This window comes from Carettochelys insculpta, chromosome 1, assembly GCF_033958435.1.
Source record: "Carettochelys insculpta isolate YL-2023 chromosome 1, ASM3395843v1, whole genome shotgun sequence".
Taxonomy (NCBI): Eukaryota; Metazoa; Chordata; order Testudines; family Carettochelyidae; genus Carettochelys; species Carettochelys insculpta.
In genome coordinates this window covers 173,159,949-173,168,725 of record NC_134137.1, presented here as the reverse complement: position 1 = coordinate 173,168,725, position 8,777 = coordinate 173,159,949, and positions in this window count along the sequence as shown.

The window sequence follows — 8,777 nt, the reverse complement described above, 5'->3', positions numbered from 1 at the left end:
ATGACATACAGGGTTTTGGGTTGTTTGTTTTTTTTTTTAAATCTCCTTATTGTCTTTCTCTCTTGTGCTGTCGAAGAATAATTGTGCTAGAAAACTTTGCAAGGTCTATGCCAGTCAGGTTCAACTATTCAGTTTCCCTGGAGAACTAAACTAAGCTAGAGAAACCTCAAGGTTGGAACTCTGGGAAAAGACATGCTTAAATAGTTGAGGTATCGGCACGGTCACGGATCCCAGGCATTCAGACTGAAGGATCACAGTTCTCAGAATGGGGTGCTAGCAAGAGAATTTGCACCCCAAAAGTGTACTCAGAGATAGTGCCTGGGTTCTCCTGAGACTCTTCTTGGACCAGGGTGGTGACACTAAGCCACAAAAGTTGTGACAGAAGCCACATTTCTGACACTATATCAATGCATAGGGATTAAGAGACTCTTGTAAGTAATTTACGATGGTTTCATCTTGCTTTTCTCTTTAGAATAGGCTAGGTAGTGGAACACAAGATGCTATCTGATAAGTGTCTGGGGTTGTGCTTGAGGGCACAGGTAGGTAGATTGCCGTGGATGGAATAATATTTCTTCCCCAGTCGGGGTCACTGTGAGCTAATGGACTTGGCATGCATCAAGGGAGTCAGGACACTTGGGCTGCACCTAGACTGCAGTTCTAACACAAAATAATGTCGGCAATTTGCACAATGCAAACTGTGTAAATTATTTTGAAGTAAGGGCCTGTTTCAAAGGTTCCATTGCTCCTGTCATGAGAAGGGTTCCGGAACCAGAACACTGTACCCAAAATAGCAGAACAGTGCTGACAGAGCATTTCAAAGGGGCCCAGAGCTCCAGCTGCTACCTGTTTCCAAAGTAGCAGTGGCAACGGCCAGACCCCCATGTCCCTTTGAAATGCTGGGCCTTGGGGCAACTACCCCATTTGCCTCCACCACACCCTGTTGGTGGGCGTGATTGTTATAGTTTGTGTGGAGTGCGACCCTCTCTAGACAAAGAGAGCCAGGACATTTTCATTAAGGCCCTAAGCAGAAATGGGTGAATAACTGATCTTTTGGTTTAACAAGCAAACCAGGAAAAAAAAAAAAAACAGGAAAAATGTTCAATTCGGTTCTAAAAAAATGTTTGGAATTTCTCAGCCAATCAAAAAAGTCGATTTCAGGAAAATCATGGGCATGTGACCCTTAGAACATTTAGCCCCACAGCTGGCTTTGGAAGCTCATGCTGGAGCAGGGATTTGAGTCCAGAGCAACCCCTTCTGAACTGAGGCTCCAAGCTATCAAGGTGAGGGCTATGGAGACAAGAGGGCTACTCTCAGTCTCTTCCAGGGCTGGCAACAGACTTTGCCGGGCCCTGGGCAAGGTGTGGGAGGCCTATATCTGAATAGGGTGATCACACCTCCCCAGGGCAAATACGGGGTGGTGGGGGATGACGCTAGGTGTCCTGGACAAAACAGAACAGATGGTCATCCTACAAGACAGGCGGTGGCTGCCTTGTGGGGTGCTCCCTGGCTGCAGGGAAGGGGAACTGGGAATTGGGCAACAGCTGTGCTTGTCCAGTTCCTGGCTCCCCCAAGCCATGGAGAGCTGGGACCACGGTAGCAGCTGCACAGGTCTGGTTTCTGACTTCCCTGAGCCATGGAGAGCTGGGAGCCAGGCAGCAGATGCATCAGTCTGGTTCCAGCTTCCCTGAGCCGCTGGGAGCCAGATCCAGGCCAGCTGTGCCAGTACAGCTCCCCGAGCAGCGGGGAGCCCAGAACTGGGTGCTAGTGCTCCTTCCATCTCCCCCGAGGCATGGGGAGCCAGGAACTGGGCGAAAGGCATGCCAGTTGGGCTCTGGCCCACAATTTCGCCTGGTGATTAACGTGCTCACCTGAGTGGTAGTAGATCAAGGCCCTTCTGTCCATCAGGCAGAGACAAAATCAGAGTTTGTGTCTTTGTTCCAGAGAGTATGGTTTCAAAGCTGGGGCTCTGCTGTACCAGGCAGATGGCCAAACCAATGGGCTCACAGGAAATCAGGGAACGACCAATTAAATCTTTTTTGTTTTGAAGCTTGTCAGAACCAAAAGGGTCCAATTCAGAAATAGTTAAACAAAATTGCATTTTTCAGTAAATAAAATATTGTCCAAAAACCAAATTCACCCATCTCTAGTCTCAATTGATTTGAATGTATATGTCTTAACACTGAACTCTCTCTCCCCACTTTCTGCTCACAGATGGAAACCTATGAAGCATAAATAAAGGTATAACTTAATCTTTCAAGTATTTATCCAATGGAAATACTTGTTTTTTGTCTTTACATATGGATCTGCTGCACAACAAGACAATACTATTTTACTAGCAGCATAATTAAGGTTCTCTGATTAGCATATTAATGATTAAATATTGCATATTGATCATTAAGAGCAGCTGCTCTTATAGCAGTAAAATTTAATTCAATTCAGTCCTTGAAGTTATCAGAAATTCAGAATATTCAAGAGAATCAGAAATACTTCCTAATTTTGCATAATTGAGAGCTATAGAAATATGACTCTCATCCCAGCTACTTTTTCACATGAATGTTTAAACTCAGACCAGCATGGCTTACTATTATGTCCATTGCTCTATAGAACCTCAGCCACGAGAATATCAGTGCTTTGAACATCCAATGCTTCATAGAACAAGCACTCCATGGCCGTGTCTACATGTGCTCCAAACTTCGAAATGGCCATGCAAATGGCCATTTCGAAGTTTACGAATGAAGCGCTGAAATGCATATTCAGCGCTTCATTAGCATGCGGGCGGCCGCGGCACTTCGAAGTAGGCAGGGTCCTTTCGAAAAGGAGCCCCGTCGGGATGAGACGCGCGGCGGCGAGCCGCGTCAATTTCGAAGTCCCCTTATTCCCATGAGCTGATGGGAATAAGGGAACTTTGAAGTAGGCAGTGTCCTTTCGAAAAGGAGCCCCCTCGGGACGAGACGCGCGGTGGCGAGGCACGTCAATTTCAAAGTGCTGCGGCCGCCTGCATGCTAATGAAGCGCTGAATGTGCATTTCAGCGCTTCATTCGTAAACCTCGAAATGGCCATTTGCGTGGCCATTTCGATGTTTGGGGCATGTGTAGACATAGCCCACAAGAGCAGTAGTTATGTCATTAACAGTATACCACATACATGTCTATTAGCAATTCTGCATAAAGAAGCACTCCTTCCTTTTAGCAAGCAGCCCAGAACCAATGTCCTCCTGTGGTCTTTGGAGTTAGTGTGCTGCTGAAAATGCACTCTAGATGGAAACTGTAGGATTTGTGGTGACTAAAGACCCTAGAGATGCTGTTTTGGAAAGTAAGATGTCAGCCACTGCTGTCCTTATTCAATTAAGGAAACTACACATAAATTCCCCCAGCACTCAGCTTGCATTCAGCTTTTTACATCTTTGTCCTGTCTTTAATTGTGTATTTTTGCTGTGGACTGTTGGGCCCTGGCCTTGGTCCAATAGAAACCAGTGATAAAATTAAAACGGGCTCCAACGGCAGTGGGCTCATTCCCTTTAAAATGTTCCATATTCCTCTGAACAGAGTTGCTTATAGGTGGTGCCTACAGTAAGTCCATTAAAGCATTGTGGGTTGGAAAGTAGCTTACATGAAGTTAAAAGCCAAATCCGTGGTTAGATCACTAAGGTGGGATTTCTGAGACCTGAGTACAAGTCCCTGCTGTACCGTGACCACCTCATGACATCTTGGGCAAATAAGACCCTTCGGTTCCAGCTTCCCATCACTGGGAGAATAATCCTTAATAATCCTTATGTCTTTTGCATGTTGTTGGAATAAATACCTTTAAGAGTAGTGGGTTATTCTGATAACATATGGTGGTGGGATAACACACCAGCACATGGCCAGGGCACTGGTCTTCACTGAATACTTACAAATGAGTTGGAAACAAGTCTGTTTCATTGGCATGTTGGCAATGTTAAAATAGATGTTAAGTTGATACCAGTGCATTTAATCTATTTCTACTCTACCATTCCTCTTTCAAAAGATGCATGCAAATAAGGCACAAATTTACATATTTAGTATCTCATTTGCATATTCCCCTTTCAAAAGAGTTTATTGCAAAAGGAGAAAAGCAGTGTAGATGCACTCTTTTGAAAGTAAACCCCATCTTTGAAAGGACCCTTCTTCCCTTATTTTATGGGAAGAAGGGTTCTTTCGAAGATGGGGTGTACTTTTGAAAGAGCCGAATCTACACTGCTTTTCTTCTTTCCAAAGAAGAATAGGCAAATGAGGTGCCAGATATATAAATCTGCACCTCCTTTGCATTTTTTCCTTCATTTGCATGCCTCTCTTCAAAGAGGAATACAAGTGTAGACACAGCCTTAGTGTTTAGAGTTGATGAAATGCTTATAGGATGCTGCATGTATCGACCTCACTAACATCTTCAGCTCCTGGTATAAGTTATGCTGAGTATTTGTAATTGTAAAACCTCTGTAATTGTGCAGCTCATGGAACAAGAAAGAGGCACTGATTAGTGTAAAATGCACACAAGACGTCCCATTGAAACCAAGTGATAAAAGGTGTAGATCAATATAAATGGAAACTATTGTATCAATGTATGTCAAATACAGTACAAGTCGTGCTATCTGACACTTTAACATCTGGAAGACTCAGTTAACCAGTGACTGCCATAGATGGCAATCCAATTTTCTGGTGCTTGCAGAAGTCATGTACATTTGCTGCTCAGAATTTGGAGAGGGCTATATTTCTAAATATGAGCAAGAAATCTCCAAGCAGCTTAGCTGGGTTAGCCCTAAATGACATACAGTGCTTGTATCGATACCAGCAGTAATCACCTTTTGCAACCTAAAATAGTAGTTTATTTCTGGGGGGGGGGGGGTTTACCTGCTTTAGCTTGTAAATAATTCTCCTTTTGTCTTTATTCAGTGCTATGGAATTGGCTACAAGAATCAGCACTGGGGAGAGATTTGAAGTATGATTAACCTGGGGGAAGTGACTGGGCCTCTGGGACTAGAAGTAATTTGAAAATTGTTGTGATTTTTGGCACAAGGGATTATCTATAACAAAGGCAGGTGTGCCTGGGTGGCAACATAGACTGGAGTACCCAAGGGGATTGTCTGTCTGTGACTCCTTATTAAGACTTTTGTTGTGTGGGAGAAATTCATGTTTGATACTTGGCCGGTGAAATCTAAATTTAGAACTCACAGGGACCAGTTCAGGGATTCTGGGGACAGATGGGGAGCACCAACCATGTACCCATGCCCCTTCCCCTCAGTGTTACACCCATGCCTCACCCTTTCTCTGCCCATGCCCTACCCCCTCCCACCATGCCCCACCCCTTCCCTGCCCCTCCCTTTCCACAGAAGTGCCACGCAGCTTTCAGTGTGTGCAGATCAGAGCTCCCCTTTTCCTGACATGGTGCAGTCTGAGAGCAGCACAAGCTGGGAAGCTTGTGCTGCTCTTGGGCCACACCACTTTGAGAGGGGTGGGTCTGCTCCTGCACTCATCAAAAGTGGCACAGCTCTGCCAGTGAGTGCAGAGGGGGCTGACACTGGGAGATGCGTGTGGTCCCCTGTACATCCCCCACTTGCTGCCTATGTTAGAACTCACAACAATTTGGGCTTGTGCCCTGCTTCTTAGCAGGCTGGAGCTCCCAGTCGTGAGCCACTCTAGACTGGTTAGCAGGCAGTCTGCACTGCTAATCCCAAATATTCAAAAATAACGAGTAAGCTCCATGAAATCACAACATTCCCTTTAAGTATTGTGCGATTATGAAAACATTTGGGAGGGGTTCTCAACACGCCTTAGTGTCTGAGTCTGTAGTGCAGTCAAACGTTCAAGCTTTTCCCTGAAACCGCGAGGACCAGAAGCACTTTTTATTTAAATGGAAGTTGAGATTCGCCGCTCCACTAGCTCAGCCCGTAAGGGACACCGTGAATTCCTCAAGCCCCGGCAAAGCTCTTCTCCTATTGCTGGTGCTGTTGGAACTGCCCCAGTCTGAGGCTGAGGTGGGGGAGAAGTCCTTGCAATTCTCAGTGTAGGTGCAGCCAAAATGGCGGAGGGGCAAACATTCAGGATGGTGGTATTTCCCTCCCATTGGTCAAATGGGTGCTGCTGTGTGTTTTGGTCTGAGATAATATTTGTGGCTAGATTGTAGCTTTTAAGGCGCAGTTCTGAAAAGAGGGTGGTGCAGAGCCACGCCAGAGATTGCATCTTGGAGAGCACAGTCCCTGCTAGGGCTGTTCCTTGCTTATGGGCGAAATGTAATCTGCTCCAGAGATTAGGGTGGAGAATAACATCACCCACCCAGTGCCCTGGCCCTGGTCCATATTCTGGCAATTCCCCAGCGCACACAAACTGCTATTGAAGGTGGCCATTACACCAATGAAGTGGCGTAGGAAGACGACTTAAGTGTCCCTGATTTAAGCAGAGGTCACCTCCGTTTATATATATATATATATATAAAATCCCCTGTATCGGAGGAAAGCCTGTGAAGAGAATCAGTGGATCTCATGCTTGGGATTGTATCTTAAGTACTTTGTTGTGAGTAATTCATCTAACAAGGGTGTAGTTGATATGACATAGTCACAGTGATGACATGATCAGCCACACCAAATGACTAAACACGCCATAGAGCTGCTGGTCTGCTGCTAAATTCACTCCCTTGGATTTCCTTTCCATAGTTACCCTGTAGTGTTTATGTGCTATTGTATGTTATCAGACAAGGTAAAAAGGGGGAATCCATTTTTCAAGTGGAAATTCTTGATCAGATGTACTATTTTCTGTGCAGAAGCCAAAAATTCCTGCAGTCCAATCACTGAAATACATTAAGTAGATGACTTGCCTCAAAGACAAACTTAGAATTTTAGTATTTTTTGACTATGGAAATAGTGGCCGTTTTTTTGCGGGGGTGGATATTGGGGAAAGGAATGAAGGTTGTCTCAGTGATCCAATTTCCTGATGTGCCACAGGCATCCTATCAGATTTTGGGCAGGCCTGTTAGCCTCTCTGTTCTTCAGTTCTTCATCTGTAAATTAGGGATAAGAACACCCCACTACCTCGTAATTAGGGCCCTACCAAATTCACAATCATGAAAAACATGGCATGGATTGTGAAATCTGGTCTTCCCCTATAAAAATCTGATCTTTTGCATGCTTTTACTCTATACTATACAGTTTTCACAGGGGAGACAAGCATTGCTCAAACTGGGCGTCCTGACCCAAAAGGGAGTTGCGGGACGGGGTCATTAAGGTTATTCTAGTGGGATTGCGGCATTCTATGCTGCCTTCAGAATTTGGCAGCTGGAAGGTGGCAGTTATTGGCCAGGTGCCCATCTTTGAAAGCAGCAACCCAACGGCAGCAACGCAGAAGTGAGGATAACAGTACCATACCACGCCTCCCATATTTTTGCACTGCTGTCTTCAGAACTGTGTGGCTAAAGACTGGAGGCTGCTGACTGAGGGCCTAGCTCTGTAGGTGGCAGTACAAAAATAAAGTTGGCAATACCCCGCCATGCCATACCATTCCATCTGTGCTTCTGCACTCCTGCTAGCAGCAGCTCTGCCTTCAGAATTGGGCTCCCCACCAGCAGCTGCTGCTCTCCAGCTGCCCAGCTCTGCAGGCAGTGCCACCACCAACAACATAACGAAAGTAAGAGTAGCTGTACCACAACCCCACCACAATGGAACCTTGGGCATCCCTTATTTCCTTTTTTGGGCCAGGACCAAATTACAACACCATGATATTTCACACTTAAATGGCTGAAATAATGGCTTTTATGGTTCTTAAAATCTTATGACCATGAAATTGACCCGAATGGACTGTGAATTTATTAGGGCTCTACTCATAGCAGTGTTGTGTGAAGAAATAAATGTTAAAGGTGGCAAGCTGCTCAGCTGTAATGATAAGAGAAGGACATAAAGGCTACGTCTACACAGCAGCGTTATTTCAAAATAAGCTGTTCCAGAAGAGAGTTTCAGGAATGGCTTATTTCGAAATAGCGCATCTACACACAAAATGCATATCAAAATAGCACTTACTTATTTCGAAACAGAGCATCCAGATACATTAGAGTCTATTTTGGATTAAAGCCCTTGGACGCACTGTAGCCTATTTCAAAATAGCCTCTATACCCTGTCTACACAGCCCCTATTCCGAAATATCAATTTCAGAATAGACTCTAGTCCTACAGAGTGGCTGTGTCTACACTTACATTGTGCTTTTGAAAGAGGCATGCAAATATGGGAAATCAAAAAGGCAAATGAGGTGCAGATTTACATATCTGGCACCTCATTTGCATAGTCTCCTTTTGAAAGAGCTTCTTTTGAAAGAAAAAAGCAGTGTAGATGTGGCTTTTTCAAAAGTAAACCCCATCTTCAAGAGAACTTTTTCTGATTCTTTTGTTTTGGGAAGAAGGGTTCTTTCAAAGATGGGGTTTACTTTCAAAAGAGCCGTGTCTAGACTGCTTTTTTCTTTTGAAAGCAGCTTTTTGAAAGGAGACTATGCAAATGAGGCACCAGATATGTAAATCTGCATCTCATTTGCATTTTGATTTCCCTCATTTGCATGCTTCTTTCAAAAGAGGAATGCAAGTGTAGACACAGCCAATGAGGTTTACCAAATTCAAAATAAGGCATCTGATATTTCAAGATTATTTCAAAATAGCAGTTGGATTGTGCAGTTATTTTGGAATAGCAAAAGTTATTTTGGAAGTGTATCTGTTATTCCAAAATAAGTTTGCTGCATAGATACACTCATAAGTACCTTTAGATATATTGAAATAAACCCAACATCCTG